The 20442-nt window shown below is 33.0% G+C and overlaps 1 protein-coding gene across 1 annotated transcript in view; it reads left to right on the top strand.

The window, feature by feature from the left end:
* Window positions 1–20442, top strand: part of LOC145266352 (gamma-aminobutyric acid type B receptor subunit 2-like) — a 1041657-nt gene that overhangs the window by 169731 nt on the left and 851484 nt on the right. The gene's annotated exons all lie outside the window — the stretch shown is intronic.

Raw genomic sequence — 20442 nt, 5'->3', positions numbered from 1 at the left:
GTGTTACAATCTTTTTATTATTATTACTATAAATATAAATCTCACCTGTCTGTTTATGTATGTATGTATGTATGTATGTATGTATGTAGTATGTATGTATGTATGTCAGGTCATGTCATATGCTACTGGTACCATGTAACCCAGTACTACATGCCTCATGGTCGGGTCACCGGCGACTAAACTGGTTCCCCCACCAGACTTGTTTGGTGAGGAGGGCGGCTAGTCTCCCTGAAGGATTAAAAACAAGACCGTCCAAAGGGCGAATGAACTCTTTTTCTGGGTCAACGGCCAACTAGCACCATGTATATTTGTGTGTGTGTGTGTGTATATGTGTGTTGGGGTGGAGAGGGCTCCCGTAAGCCATGCTGAAGGCAACCTTTCTAGGAGAAGCAAATCTCTGATTTAAAAAACCTAAAGCGGAAGACCAGTACCCGCATTAAGCTGGTCTGCAGTTTAACTTGTTGCTGGCTATCTTGCTCTTGCTTGTTGCTGGATCCCAACATTTTGAACCGACAGAGAGACTTAGCTGGCGTACAAAGCTAAGACTCTGTAACATCATATTTGTATAGATACTCCCTCAGACATTTTGGCTCATAGATTTTAAATGTCTGAGGGAGTGGCACTCGTCTGACAAGACGTTGCAATCACCATCAACATGTATGTATGTATGTATGTATGTATGTATGTATGTATGCCTAAAACATTCGACAGAGGCGATGGATTTTCATGGCATCAGTATCATATTGAAGCTTGACCTTTCGGACGACAAATATCGAAAAATTGGCCCAAAACACTGATTCCTTCATCCTCAACTAGGTACTTTTCTACAGGCAGGGGTCGCTTTTTTCAGTGGTATTTTCGAAAGTCATCCCCTATTTTTGATTGACTAGACTTAATTTAAACCTTCGCCAATTCCGGTTTGGCGACGGACACAACGGCAAAGACAGACTTAAAAGATGCGAGGTGGCATGATGTGACCCTCTCTGGAAACCACACCAAAGACCTTAACCGTGGCTGGAAACTTCGTTGACCCTTTCGGGTTTTCAATTTGAAGGTGTTGGAAATGGCCCTGTTGTCATAACCTGGATCGGTAGAGAGCATGATTTGTACAGCGGAGCATATCCGATCTCGCTCATTGAACATTGTGTCACTTTTATACATGATAGAAGGTTCCTATCGTTCTTTAGATTTGTACCCAACTGGCCAACTAGTGGACGATCTGCAACAAAAACAGGAAATCGGTTTTCATAAAACGGAAATGGAATCATGTCGTCTTTTCTAGGGCGACAATTCCATTAGTATTAAAATAAATAAATAAATAAATAAATAAATAATAATAATAATAATGGCATTAAGGATAAATAATAATAATAATAATTAATAATAGAAACAAATAATAATCATGAATAATAAATAATGTTATATACTACTAATAATAAGATTAATAATAAATAAAAAATAATAAATTATAATAATAATATATACTACTAATAATATTAATAATAAACAATAATAATCATAAATTAAAGTAATAAATAATTATACATACTAATAATAATATTAATAATAAATACTAATCATAAATTGCAAAATAATAATAAGATTTCCTGTCACCCAGATTCTAGGGAAACTACAGATTGTTGATCGAGATAAAGTTTTGAAGGTGTCTCGTGTGAAAACCCTTAATTTGTACAAATAATAATAATAATATTTTTTTTCTGCGAATGTCACTATAAATAGGCACCACCCCAAATAAATGAGGGTCAAGGAGGATGGAGATACCGAGGGGAGAAAGCACGAACTAGACCTCTGCTGGATGAGTGCAAAGAGGACCGGGACATCGGAGAGGCTTGTTGCCATCCAAAGACTTGTTTTCACTCAGACTCCAGGGAGCAGCACAAGTTGTTCTCAAAAGCTAATCAAAAACCTTGATTCCAGTAAGCAGCCGGTCCTGACGGTATTCCAATTATAGTACTCAAAAACTTCAACCATACTTACAAAACTGTTTAAACGTTGTCTTAATGAGAATTGCTTCCCATCACGCTGGAAAATCTCATCAGTATGCCCAGTATTTAAGAATTCAGGTGATCGCTCATCTCCCTCTCAGTACAGGCCAATAAGTCTCCTGTGCGTCATGAGTAAGTTGCTGGAATCTGTGTTAAATAGAGAAATAATTAATCAACCATCTCACAAAAAAAAACCTGCTTAGTGACACGCAATATGGTTTCCGTTCTGCTAGATCTACAGCAGATGTTATTACAATTATACAGGATTAGCGAATCTCTCGACGGAGGTTACCTTTCTAGGGCAATTACTCTTGACATATCAAAGGCCTTTGGTAGAGTATGGCATCAAGGTTTACTTCACAAGATCTCCAGCTACGGTATAGCTGGAAATGTCTTCTCAATTATTAAATCATTTCTCTCTAAGTTCATAAGAGTAGTGGTTGATGGGCAGAAATCAGAAGCTCTCAGTATTAATGCTGGAGTCCCTCAGGGGTCCATCCTGGGCCCAACTCTTTTTCTGATCTACATTAATGATCTTCCACATCACATCCTTACATAAGTCATAGACATTTATGCTGATGACACTACTATCTATGGTAGCACATCTAAGACCGTAAACGACCAAGTTCTCTCTGATTCTCTCTCCTCTGATCTTGAGCAAATGGTACAATGAGAGAAAGAGGTGGCCTGTTACTTTTAATGCATCTAAAACCAAGCTTTTATCTTTACATCATCAACGCTCTGATCACCATCTGGCATCAATTTAAACGAATGGGCCTCGTCTTGTGGAGACCTATGTGTTTTGAAAGCTTCTGGGCTTGACCTTTACTCCTGATCTTAAATGGAACACATACATTAAATCCGTTGCCAAGATCGCTGGAAAAATGGTGGGATCTTTCTATCGATACAGTAGATATCTCACTGCTGATGCAATTCTCTATCTATATAAGAGCAAGGTACGTCCAGGGATGGAGTACTGGTGCCACATCTGGACAGGAGCTGCTAGAAAGGACTTATCCTGCCTTGATAGAGTTCAAAATAAACTTCGTAGCCTCGTGGGGGATGTCCTTTTCTCTTTCCATTCAACCTCTTTCACACAGAAGAGATGTTGCGAGTTTGTCTCTGCTTTATCGTTATTTTCATGGCAAGTGCTCGGATGGGCTCCAATCTATGGTCCTCCGTCGCCAGACTTTCACAAGAAACACCCGTCTAGCAGAAAACACTATCACTAATTTCCCACACTCTTTATCTGTGCCTAAACCTAAACGTAGATTCCATGAACAAAGCTTCTTTCTTAGAACTGCACGCCTATGGAATTATCTTTCCGTTTTCCTGCTTTCCAGCTGACTACAATATGGTTGTCTTCAAGTCTAACGTAAACAAATTTTTATGAACCGTTCCATATAAGTTAATAAATTTACCGAATTTCCATTATAAACGAATACTATATTGTCCAATTTCTACTTCATACTCTTTAATACTTATACTCGAGTGGCCTCTTGGCTTTAATAAGTGGTGATGCCTATTTAAAAAAAAGGAAATATTTGATGTTAACCTGTGTGAAAACGCCTATTACGATAATAATAATAATAATAATAATAATAATAATAATAATAATAATAATATACACACACAGTATAACTTCGAGATTTCAAGATATGGTGGCCATAGCATCCGGTTTTTAAGTTGCGATGTGGAATACGTTGTTTTCCGGACACACACACACACACACACACACACACACACACACATATATATATATATATATATATATATATATATATATATATATATATATATATATATATTACATTTCCCGTTCCTGTCTATTTCTTTCTCTTTCCTTTGTTCTATTCCTTTGTCACCAATAATAACAACATCCCACACCAGTACGAATCCGGAGTTTACCTTGCTTTTCTATTTTCCCAGTAAGCCATGCAAAATCTCCGACGTTTTCTCCCCACAACACCTTTCGCTTTCCCTCCACTTCCAATCCCAATTTAAAACCCACTTACCGCCATCAGCCCGCCGTTCCTGTGCCATCTTTCGGATCTAATAGTCCAACCCGTCGCAGGTCCATTTCTTCTCTTTCACGTTTAGTAGAGCGTGGTAAAGCAATAGTAAAAAAAAAAAAAAAAAAAAATGGACGCCGAGGTGACGCACTCAACGATGACGGCCATGCTGAAATGAAACGACAAATATGGATGACCTGTGACTCTTCAATCGAACGCGACATATTTGCATAGCTTTTAGCGAGCTCGCGAGGATAGAATCTCATTTGTTCTAGCCGTACTGGGAGGGCAGATGCATGGTAGACAATGTGTGTATTATTATTATTATTATTATTATTATTATTATTATTATTATTATTATTATTATTATTATTATTATTCATTTATTCATTTATTTATTTATTTATTTACTTACTCACTTGGATATTCACACGTACACGATATGACACGTGTCCTTTACGAACGATAGATTTGCCCGCCATCCTAACACTTTGACGCTCGTTCGATTGTTATTTTTTTTCGTACTTTTTTTTCACCAAATCCTGTTTTGACTCTCTAGTATATATCCGACACAGTTAGACACAGTTAATCAACCGAGAACCACATCATCTACAAATATAACAGAGAAAATGTATGTATGTATGTATGTATGTATGTTCGCTTTTTGTGTATGTCTGTAAAAGGCTTTTCCGCTGGATTTCTTGCTCGGCTCATTCCTTCTTAAAACTTTTTATATCACGTCTAAATAATAATATCTAAGTGTTACGAACGGGAGTCGCCTATCTATTTAATTTGTCCGACTTTCAACTGTTATTTTTTCCAGATTTTTAGAGCGTCCCGTGTATCTTTCGCTTTTCAGTATAAAACAAGCGAAAACTGGCTTGCAGTCGCGTTATGCTTCAAGGTCAAACATCACGCGACTTAAGTTTCTCGGACCTGTTTATTTCATTTCATAAACCTTAAATTAAGATGCTTTTCATTCATCTTCTCTCGTGGCCAAGATGGTTAGGTCCCAGGGTTTTTCCCCATTTCGTTTCCACCTCCACGTCAAAGGTTGGGGTTCAAGTCTACTTTCGTACTTAAACCTTTTTCCTTTTACTCCTCCAAACACCCGGCCAACGTTTTTTTCTTTTTTAAACAGGGTCGTTTTGATCACTCCACCCCCCCAACCCACACACACACACACACACACCTACAAACACTCGGGCCACGCCGGGTATCCCCCGCTAGTTGTATATAAAAGCATATAAGATACCAACGGATACACACTCAAGAGTCAAGACAATGAAAAGAATATGCTGTCGTCCTAGCCCTAGTTCTCACCGTCTATCCTCCTTTTAAATAAATAGGATCTCCTGATCGATTAATATATAATCTTGAAAACCGTGACACACGTACGTACGTAAAAGGTATTAAGGTGTTGATATATAGATTAAGAAAAATGAGTACATTGGTTTATAGGAGTTTCACATAGATTTTTCTGGTAAAAGACGCGAACAATGAAAAGAATATGCTGTTGTCATAGCCCTAGTTTCGTTCAACCTCATGTTTAATATCACACTCTTCGCAAAGTAGTGATTTTGGTTGTTTCATCAGTGTCCAAGTTGGAGAGCAAGGCAGATTCCACTTAACAATTTAGAATTGCTACCTGTGTTGTTAATCTTTTTGGTTTATCATGAACTATTCCAATTGGCGCTTTTTCGTTATAAAAGTGCTTGTTCGTCAGTGTTGTCCTTTGAAGAGACATGTAAATGGGTGTACTCACTTTAGTGATACACTATATCTATACATCAATAAAAGTGAAATTGTCTGTGTGTGTGTCTGTCTGCGTCTGTACATTTCCCTACCAAACTACTCTGTCAATTTTCAGTCTACAGACTCGAGATTTGACATAAGGGGTATTGAAATTTGAGAAAATCTTTTTAGTCAGTGTTTGGCCAAAGATTCGCCTGTCAAGTGAGCAAAGTTCAACGATTTGACCGTTGAGGACTCTACCAAACTACTCCGCCAATTTTGGATCTAAACACTTGAAAATTTAAATGTAGATTATTTGGGCATTTGATTTGAGTCCCAAACAATGAATGTTTAGAGGTCAGGATTGGGGTCAAGTTTTAAAACATTTGACCTCTGCTGTCTCTAGCAAATTACTCAGTTAATTTTCGGTCTAAACATTTGAAATTTTCCATAGAGGGAATTCAGAGATAGGGCAAGCTTTTTAATCGGTGTGGGTCGAAAATTTGAGCTATCATGCGGTCAAAATTCAAAAGATTTTACTTTTGCGGTCTCTTGAAAACTACTCAGCTATTTTCGGGTTTAAAAATCCGAAATTTTATATAACGGGTATTCAGACATACGGACAAGAAGTTTAATCAGTGTTGGGGCGAAATTTTCGCTTCCAAAAGGTCACAGGTGAAAGAGATGACCTTTGCAGACTCCACCGAACTCCTCCGCCAACTTTGGGTCTAAAAACTTGAAATTTTAGATGTAGGTAACGTACACATGGGCCAAACTTATTATTTTGATTTGATACCAAAACAATAAATGTTAATGAGTCAAAATTGGGGCCAAAGTTTTAAAAGATTACCTCTGCGGTCTCTACCAAATTACTCAGAAAAATTCTGGTGTATACACTTAAAATTTTACATAAAGGGTATTCACACATTGGGAAAGTTATGACAAGTACACATGGCCCGGGCAAAGCAGGACTGAATTGCTAATATATATATATATATATATATATATATATATATATATATATATATATATATATATATATATATAAAGGGGATTAGGACAGTAGTCTTAAGAGCAAAGTGTGTGTGTATTTTAATGTGATAGTAAAATCACTAATGTAATTAAGATACAAGAAAAAATAGTGCTCGTTGTAATGCAGATATATATAAAGCTCAATAGGCATATATATCCTAGAGCTATTTTAATATTTAGTAAGATGATTGATAATTTATAATTAAAATTAAAAATTAAAAATCTGTTTCATAAGAAGGAACACAACAAAGCCAATAAATTGTACGATCGTTTCGGAAACGATGTTTTTTTTATTGAGATAGACATTAAGTCATCGACAATAATTTTAACATATAGTTTTTTCAAACAAAGTCTTACAACCCCACCCAATATTTTTCTTATTTTCTGCTTTTATTGTTATTTATTTTCTTATTAAATTTCTTTTTCAAATATAAAACTCTCATCTCCCTTTGACCGCCATTTTGTTTCTGGTTGCGTCACGTTTTTCTTCGATTCTATTTTTTTTTTTTCGTTATATCCTTCTTTTCTTTGTCCCTCGTTTTGCTTCTGAATTCCTCGTTTTTAATTTTGCCATTAATTGGCCATACCGACAGATAGCTCTCATCGCCTCTATAACGAAAGATGTCGGTTTATTAATCGGACAATCAGAAAATCATTCAACACTCTCTTTTCAACCTACGCAACCGCAGAGTTAAAGTCAACAAAATAACCCCGAGAGCTTCATTAAAAAAATCAGATAAGGCTTCTTTTTTTTTTTCAAAAAGAGAATGGAAACTATTCTGCATCTTCCGTTTGAAATAATTGAACGACTAGAAAATTCTCCAGGAACAAAAGGGAAAGAAATCAAATTAAAATAATAACAAAAATGCTTTTTTAAAAGAACTACGAACCAAGTTTCTTCGAATCGAGACCCTCAAAAGAATACTTTTCAGCCCACAAGATCGTAAATCGATATCTTCAAGGCGAACGACGTCAAAAACCAAATGAGTGTTTATCGCTATTTAAAATCTGGTATATATATATATATATATATATATATATATATATATATACCCGTTCACATACACCTTTCACGATAAAGATAGAACCCAGAATTAGAGCAATTGCATCGACAACGGACAATGCCAGACCCAAGTGCGTTGTCCGTTGTCGATGCAATTGCTCAATTCTATCTAATTCTGGGTTCTATCTTTATCGTGAAAGGTGTATGTGAACGGGAATATATATATCTATCTATAATCTCCTCTTAATGTCTAATATATATATATATATATATATATATATATATATATATATATATATATATATATATATATATGAGCAAACAGTTAAGGAAATATGTTAAAAAACACTTTGAAATGAGTTAAAACATATTTTATCTGAAAAGGAAACACTATCCATCTATCTAGTGTTTCCTTTTCAGATTAAATATTTTTAAATCATTTCAAAGTGTTTTTTAACATATTTTATTAACTATTTGCTCATATTATAAGCTCTATTTCCTATTTGGTTTTATCGAGCTTTTTTTATCTTGCTGAGATAATTTTATAAATATTAATTCTTTAATATTTATAATATACTTTAATTTTACCATCTTGGATCATTTTGGTAAATTTAATTGTAATTTTTATTTTATATATATATATATATATATATATATATATATATATATATATATATATATATATAGTCGTGTAGATAGTCGGCAGTTCTAACCTCCACCCATGGAACAAAGGATATATAATTCATTCCGAATTCATTTAACATTATATATAAATATATATGATCCCCGTTTTCTATTTACAAAATTTTAGTTAAGGTTTTCTCTTTTCATCTATATATAGTTAAATTCTGTTTTAAAATTGAAGACTTTTGCGAAATCAGCTTATGTTAAGGGGTCAAAGTTCAACGATTTAACTTTTAGAGTTCTACCAAACTCCTCCAACAATGTTGAAATGTTAGATATAGGTTCCTTGGACATGGATCTAACTTAATAACTTTAATATATATATATATATATATATATATATAGAGAGAGAGAGAGAGAGAGGGAGAGAGAGGGAGAGATAAATATATACCTATATATATTAATATATACCTATGTATATATTAATACACACACATATATATATATGTATAAGTATACACATATTTTGATATATATATATATATAAATATATACATGTATGTTAACATATATATATATATATATATATATATATATATATTTATATATTTATGTATATATTTATATTTATATTTATATGTATATATATATATTTATATATATATTAATATATATGTATATATATATATTTATATATATATATTTATATATATGTATATATATATTTCTATATATATATTTATATATGTATATTTCTATATATATTTCTATATAATTATATATATTTATATATGTATATTTCTATATATATTTATATATAATTATATATATATATATATATATTTATATATAATTATATATATTCATATATATATATTTTATATAAATATTTCATATGCATATTTATATATATATTTATATATATATATTTGCATATATATATATTTGTATATATTTATTTATATATGTATTTATATATATATTTATATATGTTTATATATTTATATATATATATTTATATATATATATATATATATATATATTAATTTATAAATGTATGCTCTACCCGGCCATGCGTTGCTTTGGCTCAGTTTGTTTAAATGGAACACATTCCTCAGGAAAAATTGAATTTTTTTATTGTTTATTTACTTTTATTATCAATAAAATTGTCTCTCCCCCCCAAAAAAAAAGATTAATTTCTTACCATAAATTTTTTAGTTAATTTTTTTTTGTTTGCAGGAAACTTGCACGTTTTTTTAAAAAGAAATTTGGCAGTAAACGTTTCATTTTGAAAACGGGATTTTTATTATGAAAAGAACACATTAATGTTTTATATGAACACTATAAATAGTTAGGTGAAAGTAGAGAAAAGTTTGGTTTTCTTTTTTCAAGAGAATGTACAATTTATTGTTTGTCAAAAGATGTTAAGAAAATAAACAGAAAAAATAAACCCATCATTAATTAATAATTCAAACATATAAATAAAATGTTGATTTAGTGTTTCAACATTTGAACAACGCCTGGGTGAATCCGGTGATTGCCGATCGAACCCTTACCATAATTGAAATCGGGGAGGAGTGTTAAATTCTACATGAGTACCATTCTTTTTAATTTTGTCTGTTGTTCTATTTTTTGAGTGGGCAATCAGCGATTGAAAACTAAGAAATTTAACTAAAATGCAAAAAATTCAACAATCAAAAAATTTGGATAAGTACTACAAAGCCTAGTAAATCCTCCTCATTTGGAAACACTCAAGGGAAGGACGAAACCAAATTAATGCCATTATGTTTGGGAGAGGTTCTATTTTTCTTTCTTTTTTTTCAATATTTAAAGCAGATTTAACACTTAGCTACAAGATTTTTGGTGGGTCGCTCGGTGTCTAATATAATGTAAGTAGATCTAGATGTTTATAACTTACAATAAAACTTGCTGAGTATGCGCTGTTTTATGGTTGTTGTAAAAATGGAACGGAAACTTTAATTTCGCTCCGGTGTAATCTTTTTTTAAATTGTGCCCCCCAAACGAATATAATCAAAAGAATAGCATTCAACAATTGTACGTTATATATATAAAACACAAAATATTTAAAAAAACAAAAACAAAAAAAAACAGTTATTAACGAAAGGGAAATAATTCCATTTTTAAACGAAAAATGCCAGTTTAATATATGTTTTTCTTATTTTTTACATAAGTCCAACTTACCGTTCACATTGGAAATGTGGACATTTAAAGGTTGTCGGGTACGTTTACAACGAATAAACACTCCAATCTACACATGCTAAGAACAGCTCTCGGAATAGACACGCCAATTCTCCCCATGTTAAGAACGTCTTTCGGAATAGACACCCTTAACCTTGTCAGCATACCCGAAAACCTATAAAAGTTGACATGTCGAATGTGAACGAGCAGTTGGACGTAATGTAAAAATGTACTGAATTTAAAAGGGAACGAAATTCAAATTTCCGTTCCATTTTTACTACAACCGTAAAGCAGAGCATTCTATGCAAATGTTACCTAACTTAGTGTATTAATGTTATTTTTTTTTACTTAAGAAATATATTAAGGTTTGGATATAAATTCCTGAACTCATTTAACCCTAAATAATTTAGGTGACTGAAATAGGAATCTAATTGAATCTTTTAATTTCCTGAATAGTAAAAAGATGTTCCACAATGGTCGATTTGCTGCTAATATCCATTTTTTTAGGTACGGGCAAAAATAAACGAATAAGAATAGGGAGACCTATTTTTGAAAGCCGATTTATCATAATTTTTTGTAGGTTTCCGACAAATTTTCGATTGTATTTGAAAGAATTAAGGACTAAACTTAATTTCCCAAAGGAAAAAAAATATTTGTATATATGTATATATATTTATATATATATTTATATATATGTATATATATTTATATATATATGTATATATATTTATATATATATGTATATATATTTATGTATATATATTTATATGTTTATATATATATTTATATATATTTATATATATATATATTTATATATATATATTTATACGTATATATTTATATGTATATATTTATATATATATATATATATATATATATATATATATATATATATATATATATATATATGCTAGTTGTACTCTCCCACGCGTTGCTGTGGCGTAATTTCGTGTCATGGAAAATTCTAATAAAAAGAGAAAATGCATGTGTCTTATATTCTTAGTACAGCAATCCACTCCAAAAAATAAAAAAAAAGGCGAAAATGAAAGAAAAATGGTTCTCTTGCAGAATTGGATCCGGATCCTCGGGAGTTACAATCAATCATGGCTTGGGCTCGACCAACATTCAGTGGATTAAGCCGAAAGTTACTAAAACGTTGAAACGCGGTTTTTCTTTTTTATTGTATTAAAAAATGTGAGTTTTTAATTAATATGTGTGTAAGGGGGGGTTACTATACACAGATTGAAAACAGTTATCCAAAAACGAATCAGCAGGTGCACAGTACTAGGGCTAGTGTATTGCCATTTGGTGAATGGATTCTGGACCATGCAATAGTCTCTGGTGGGGCCTCTCGATGCCATACTAGTGGGTAATTGTTACGGCTTTACCTTTTCATGTGCTACAAAAAACATATTTATTTATTTCTATTTCTCTCTTACTTTCCGTCTCTGTCCTGCTCCAAGCAAATCTGTCGATCTAGTCCACAAACCATAAAACTCCATTCATAAAAAGTTTAAAGTAAGAATACACGATTAAACCCGGATGTCCAACTTCTAACGTAGACTCCCACTACCATGTCTCCTACTCGAACATCAGGGGTCTATGTTCTAACCTTCCAGAGGTTGAAACCCAATTACAGGAGACTAAACCAGGCATATTTTCTCGAAACTGGAATTTGGACATTCTAAATGAGTTCGTAATTAAAGGATACTCTAGTTTAATTTCCAAATCTGACCCCCAAGATCGCCATGAGCATGGAATATGTGCTTATATTAAAGATGGCTTTCCCTGTGGTAAAGACATCACCACAGAAGATCCTAACTCACCATATATTTGCTTTTGGGCTGCACTTGCTCAAACTACTGCATTTATAGTTGCTCTCTATCCCCCCCACAACAGCGAAGTTACTATCTTTAAAAGCATATCTCAGAAAATTGACCACGCCCTATCTGCTTATCCTTCAGCTAATATTCATGTCTGTGGAGACTTCAATATTCACAACGTGGAATGGTTAACTCACAAAAACAAGACCGATGATGAAGGGATGTTCTGTCATGATTTCTCCATTTTTTATGAAATCACTCAGATAGTTCATGGACCCACCCGTGAACCCGATACTGACGGCCAGTATGCACGTCTCCTAGACCTTTTTCTCAAAACTTGACCTGAACTGTGTTTAGCTTCCGTTCTGTCTTCAGTTGGATTTTTCGACCGCTCTGTTTTATCAGTTAAGATAAAAATAAAATGTAATAAGTCCTCAGATGTACCTCGCTATCGTACAGTATATTAGTACTCTATAGCTGACTGGGATAGCTTCCGTACATTTCTATCAGATCTACCTCTGCGTTCCATGTTTAAAAAGGATGTGTCCCCTATTGTATTAGACCTGACGGAATGGTTAATTGTAGGTATAGACCGTTTCATACCCTATAAAAGTTCCAGCAAAAACCTAATAGCCAGCTTTAGTTCTCTCCAGAATGTGCTGCTTCCATTGCGCACAGAAATCACTTTTTCCATTGCTTCCAACTCAGTAGATGTACTGAGAATAAAACCGCTTTCAGGACTGCTAGAAACCTCTGTAAAAAAGTAATAAAGAACGCAAGAGAGTTGTATGCTCAGTTCGTTAAGTCCAAAGTAGCTGAGCGGCGACTTGGTTCTCACCAGTTTTGGCAAATAGCAAGCAAAATCCTGAACAGAAGCGTGTGCTCTATCCCAACTATTATCAATGGACCTGAGGTAATCTCGTCAGAATCAGACAAAGCCAAATCCTTTGTCAAGAACTTTGTAGCTAATTCTAACCTATGCGACTAAGGCCGCCAACCCCCAATATTTCCTCCTGTATCAGAAAACACGCTATGTGATATACAAATATCTGTACTTGATGTTGCCAGGCTAATGAAAACCTTGATTCCAGTAAAGCAACCGGCCCTGATGGTATTCTAATTATAGCACTAAAAAATCATACCCAAAATTGTCGGAGGAGTTTGATAGAGTTCTCAAAGGTCAAATCGTTGAACTTTAACCCCTTAACAGCCAAATTTCTGGCCAAAAACCGATCACATAGATTTTCGCAGATCTCAGTACCCTGCATGTCAAATTTCGAATCTGTAGACTGAAAATTAACAGAGTTATTGCGTTGGAAAATGTACAGATACACACACACAGACACGTTCACTTATATATATATAATAGATATATACATAACTATATATTGATATGTAGTTTGCTTGAATCATTGTGTGGGATAGTTATGTAGTAGAGATTTAGAAGGCTATCACAATATGAGGAATGAGATATGCTCTGAATCGAACTGTAACATCCACTATCTGAAATGGGGAATTTTTCCCGAAATATATTATGAATATTGTCACAGACACAACAAGTAAGACATTTATACTTAATACAATTGAATAAATATATGTATATATAGACATATATGTGTGTACTTATTGATTTGTAAATCTCCACTTGGTTTCGTCTTCTCTCATCAACAACGACTATATCTCATTCCTCGCATTGTGATAGCCTTCTAAATCTCTACTACATAACTACATATATTATGGTATGCAAATATAATGTCGTTTTTAAAGTTCAATTTATATATAAAGCACGACATTATTTTTGCACCAACCTAATACAATTTTTTTTTGAATAATAAAAGACTGTTGTATTTACGATGTGTAATAAATCTTGCTCTACTCGGTCTGCTTTTATAAAGAGCGGTTTTATTTCCCCAATTCTCGTTCGCACTTTAACCAAATAAATGTTACTTTGCTCGAGTGTAGCTGTCCGCTGTTCCCTTAACGAAATATTTCCATAAACGTCATGATCGAAGTTATTATTGAGATAAGTAGTTATATGTTCTCGTCGGTTAAAAAAAGAAGAAAAAAAGGCAATCGAACATCTCGTCTTGTGAACGTTAATACGTGCACGCCTTTACTGTGAAATCGATTTTGGGTAGAACAGCCTCGACTATGAAACAAGCGATCGTCATCAAAACAAAACTGGTTCAAATCAAATAAATCTATTTTGACGGTTTTAAAAATAATGTTTTTTTTTCTCTTGCCATCATTAACTTCTTTTCTATAAAACTAGACAACAGCAACATTATCCAAACTAAACAAAGGCTCACCTATATTATAAAGGACAGTTGTCTGTGTGTATTTTTGTATGTTTTCATGGCTGGCTAGAACTAAAACCAGCTACAAAACAAATAGCTACAAAGTTGGGTTTTTTTCGGCTAAAACAAACAAAAAACTACAAAAATAATTACGAAGTTGGTATTTTCCGGCTAAAACTAACATAAAATAAAAAAAAAAAAAGATATCTATAAAGTTCGTATTTTTCCCGCTAAAAGAAAAAATAGAAAAATACAAACCATCTAAGAACAAAATTGATATTTTCCGGCTTAAGCAAAAAATACAACAACAATACGATTAACTGAAAGTCGGCTTTTACCTGTCAAGTTCCAATTCTCGAGTATTGACTCTTTAGCAACTATATTTACCGGCTGAAACCAAATTGAATTTGTTCTATACGTCTGAATCCCCTACATTACAAGTTTCAAGTCTGTAGACCAAAATATGACAAAGTAGTTTTGGTAGAGGCCGATCGGAATGCACACAAAGAAAAGGTCATTTATATATATATATATATATATATATATATATATATGCATATATATGTGCATAAAATAAAGCAAGATATAAACGATGCTTTAGACGTTATGTGAATAAAAAGGAAAAACCTAAAAGAGTAAAAACAAAAATAAAATCAACGTTTCGTCCCTATTTCAGGGGGCATCATCAGGATTTCTAGGCGAGAATGTACAGGAAGACGGTCATATATCACATGCGAAAGAGGAGAAGTTCAGTTTTCTTTCTGTTCTGGAGAGAAAAAATTTAATGATGAAAAGAGAATTTATATCTAGTGTGTGTGGAGGGGGGTCGGCTTTGGACGTGCAAAAATCTTTAAATCCATCCCAGATAGAGCAAAACGGAGACTTATTGAATCTGCTTTAATTTCAAACATTAATACCATCAAACAAAGAAAAGGATTTTATAATGTAGCCCCAATCATAGTTAATATAATAATAAATGAACAAAACATTAATTTAGATCCTGGTTGATAAAAAAAACAAAATGCATATATGTATATAACCCGACCCCCCTCCGACTTTCACCTGGTGAATTCCATCTTTATTTTAATTTTCACACTTTTAATTAAAAAAATATCGAAGAGCTATGAAGACGGGAGTGGTACGATAAAAACCATCGAACTTTTGTGCTTCAGAATTTATATTTATACATAATCACTGCCATTGTTAATGCACTTTTGGCTCGTCTGTGCATGGGTGTTCGGGGCACGTTTTATCACTCGTATATCTGTCGCCATTCTAACATCGACGAACTCATCTCCTAACTCAGTTGACATTAATTGCGTCGGCTTCGTAAACCTTCAGCCAGCGCCAATCAATGTTGATCGGTTCAATTTTTTTTCTGTATGGAGGACTTCAATAACGCATTTCTCTTTCTGTCTCACGTCTATGACAGGGGTTGATTTCTTAGCGTCTCCCACCGTCAATATCTGCAACAGAAAGTTGAAACTTTGTAATGACGTTTGATTTATGGATTAAAAAATAGTAGACGTTACTTTTAGATTACCTCTTGTAAACTAAATGTTCAGCAAATTATTTCTTTATCAATTTTCTTGTATCTTATGAAAGAAAAACATTTATGTAAAATAATTTTTAAATTTTATGTAATTTATGTAAAATGATTATAAATAAAAATAAAATAAAATAAATAAAATAAAATAATTATAAATAAAAATTAATTGATTGTAAAAAATGGTTATAACATTTTTTTATGAAATTAAAATTTTTACAAAATTATTATAATAAAAAGCATTTATGGAAAATAATTTGTAAAATTTATCTAATTTATGCAAAATAATTATAAATAAAAATAAAATAAAATAATTATAAATAAAAATGAAATTATTATAAAAAAAATGTATGCATTTTTTTATAAAATTATTATAATAAAAAGCATTTATGTAAAATAATTTGTAAAATTTATGTAATTTATGTAAAATAATTATAAATAAAATAATTATAAATAAAAATAAAATTATGTAATTTATGTAAAATAATTTGCAAAATTTATGTAATTTATGTAAAATAATTATAAATAAAATAATTATAAATAAAAATAAAATTATGTAATTTATGTAAAATAATTTGTAAACTTTATCTAATTTATGTAAAATAATTATAAATAAAATAATTATAAATAAAAATAAAATTATGTGATTTATGTAAAATAATTTGTAAAATAGTTTGCGATGACGTTTGATTCATTCGGATGGATTGAAAAAATAGCAGACGTTACTTTTAGATCGCCTCTTGTAAACTAAATTTTCAGTAAATTATTTCTCTATTAATTTTTTTGTATCTTATTATAAAAGCATTTATGTAAAATAAGACTTCTGGTCTTATCGGAAATTTGTTTTTACAAAAAACGCTGAAATGTGCCAAACGCTGATTCAATGAAGTCGCAGTGAAAAAAAAAAGTTATAGGCTTATTATAAAAAAATATTTATCTGCTTTATCGTTATTTTCATGGCAAGTGCTCGGCTGAGCTCCAATATATGGTTCCCCCATGCTAAACGTTCACAAGAAACACTCGTCTAGCAAAAGCCACGATCAATAATATCCCACACTCTTTATCTGTGCCTAAACCTAAATGTAGATTCTATGAACAAAGCGTCTTTCTTAGAACTGCACGCCAATAGAATTGTCTTCCGTTTTCCTGCTTTTCCAGCTGACTGAAATATGGTTGTCTTCAAGTCTAATGTAAACAAGTTCTTGATGAGCTGTTCCGTGTAAGTTAACAAATTTACCGAATTTCCATTACTATCGATTACTATATTGTCCAATTTCTACTCTACACTCTTTAACCCTCATCGTTCTTGGCCTTTGTAAGTGGTGATTCCTATGTAAAAAGAAAAAAAATCTTGACTAGTAGAACCTGTGGAAATACCACAGCAACATCCTTTATCTAATATATAAAATGCTATATGTCTGTCTGTCTCTATATTTTCACACTCTATCTCCTCCGAAACTAAAAGTCGTTGAGCGGCGCTAGGGGTCTCAAATGATTCGTTACTTTACGGACCGTTCTTTTATTGGTCTGTAGCCGGTTAAAATAGTTTTAAAAGGGTCCAAAATGGGTTAAAATTAAAAAAAAAAAAAATCGTTATGTACTTTGTACATTCATCTTAGTTTATTTTTAATTTGTTTTTATTTTAATCAGTTCATATGCGTGTCGTTGGTACAGTGGTAACGCAACTAACTCTGAATGGCACACTTTCGATTCTAGCTGATGGCACCTATTTTTTTTATTTTATTTATTCATTTATTTTTTTTTTTTTTATTTATTTTTTTTTTTGAAAATCACAACTCTATAATTAATCAGGACAATTGAAAACATCAAATTAAAGCGTATTTTACATCCGGGCAATGCCAGGCGCCCGCCCTACCCGCTAGTAACCATCGACCTTTTGTGCTTCAGAATTAATCTTTACACATAGTCACTGCCATTGTCAATGCACTTTTGCTGGCGATGGGGGCTCGGCTGTGCATGGGTATCCGGAGCGCGTTTTGTCACTCTCATTTCTGTCGCCACTCTGACATCGACGAACTCATCTCCTAAATCTTCTGACATCAACTACATCAGCTTCGTAAACGTTCATTAAGGCATTCTGTAGACGTTCAGCGTGAATGGAGACTCCGCGATATTATTGTAGCTCTTTTGTTAAAGCTGTAAAAGTATTTATCTAAGTAATTTGGTTATGTAGTGGCAGAATATATATATGGTTATTACGGTTTAGCTCCAATATCCTTAATGGAGTCTGTGACATATTTTCATTGTATGGACTCCCAGCATAAACAGAAACCGCACGCTATCATTATGCTATGTTTAGACAGAACAGTTACTACTCTTGAATCCTAGCCAGAAGACCAATAAATTATATTTTAGTTTCACGTACGGCCCAAAAGCAACATGATTTTTCTTATTTTTTTTATACTGCGTCTCCGGTGATCGGGAGATCCTATTTATTAAAAATCAGGATAGAAAGTGATACCACACTACGAATATATAATTAGTGTAACTATATACTAATTTAATGTTCGTAGTATGTTATCACTAGGGCTATGACAACAGCATATTCTTTCATTGTTTTGACTCTACAGTATATATCAGACACGGTTAGACACAGTTAATCAAACGAGAACCACACCACTCTATATAAAAGCAGATAAGATACCAACGGATACACACTCGAGAGTCAAAACAATGAAAAGAATATGCTGTTCTTCTTTTTTTTAAATACATTTTCACCCCAAACAAGGCACATTGTCACTTTGATGTAGGGGTTACTGTCAGGGACATAATATACAGGGGTACTATGTGGGGAGTTGGGCAGCAAGATATCGGTTCACGTTACACTTGAATTTCTGCATGTCAGTACAGTTGGGGAAGCAGGAACCCTGAGGGGAATCTCAAAGTCTAGCGGTTCTGAGGAAGAAACTACTGGAGTAGAAGTCTCTCTTACATCTAGGGATCTCTACTGTGAAGGGGTGTGATTTAGCTGCTTGTCGGGTTTGTTGGGGGTATTTACGTTGAGGGGGTACGAGTGCTTGCAGTTCGTCAGAGCATTCAACGTTAAAGTACTAGTAGAACAGGCAAAGGGATACAATATTTCGTCGATGGGACAGAGGTTGAAGCTTAGATGACAGTTCAGGACCTATCATGTTGGCGACTCTCTTGAACCTACTTTGTCCAGCGAATGGTATATACGTTCAGAGATTACAGTTAGGATGCCTGCTGTGGAACGGGCTCGCCTAAATACGTATTGTTGGTCGGTCAGAAGTTTAGCATCTGTAAGGTGATGGACTAGAGCTTGGTTAATTATGTTCTAGCCCTAGTTATCACCTTCTATTGTCCTTTTTAATAAATAGGATCTCCCGATCGAATAATTCATAATCTGGAAACCGTGACACGCGTACGTACGTTAAATGTACTACGGTGTTAAAATATGGAATTTAACAAAAAAATATATAAAATGAATAAAAATTCAAATATCATATTTTTATTATTAGCCATCAGTTTTTATTTATTCATGGAATTTACCTTACAACTTGCAAGGGCGGTTGGCATTGCCCAGTCGTAAAATATACATAAATATTAATTAAGTGATGCAGATTTCTTACATATAATTAAGAGCCAATTTACTAGTAGTTATTATATTTTACGCAATATATAATATTGATATCAAAAGTTTAAAAAAAACAAAAAAAAACATATTACTTTGCAGCCATTAGCTAGAATCGAAACCAAAACATACAACTCTCCAGTCTCATTCCTTCGCCTATGAACCAGACCCAAACGCTTATACATAGTTAAAAACAACAACAACAAAAAACGTTGTTTAATCTATAATTGTAGATGTGTACATGTAAACAGGTTTAGTCGACTACGCCTTCCAAGGTGAACTATTTTTTTTTTTTTACTTTGACACCTTTAGCAGCAATTTTTACCGGCTAAAAGCAAATTGTAAGTATACTACAGGTTCACATATTCCATGACTCAAAATTTAAATGTGCAGACCAAATATCCAGAGTGGGGTTTGGTAGAGATTTTTCGACCACACATAGACAATGTCACTTATAGCAGCAGCCGAATAGCGCAACAGTTAGAAGCTCCGACTGTCGTTTGAGCGGTCGGGTTTCGATCCTGGCTTGAGGTAGTTGCTTGTGTAGCCGCAC

Source organism: Euprymna scolopes, chromosome 41 (genome assembly GCF_053919585.1).
Source record: "Euprymna scolopes isolate OS-2025 chromosome 41, ASM5391958v1, whole genome shotgun sequence".
NCBI lineage: Eukaryota > Metazoa > Mollusca > Cephalopoda > Sepiida > Sepiolidae > Euprymna > Euprymna scolopes.
Note: the sequence above shows the minus strand (reverse complement) of the source record. Positions and strands in the feature narration are given on the sequence as shown.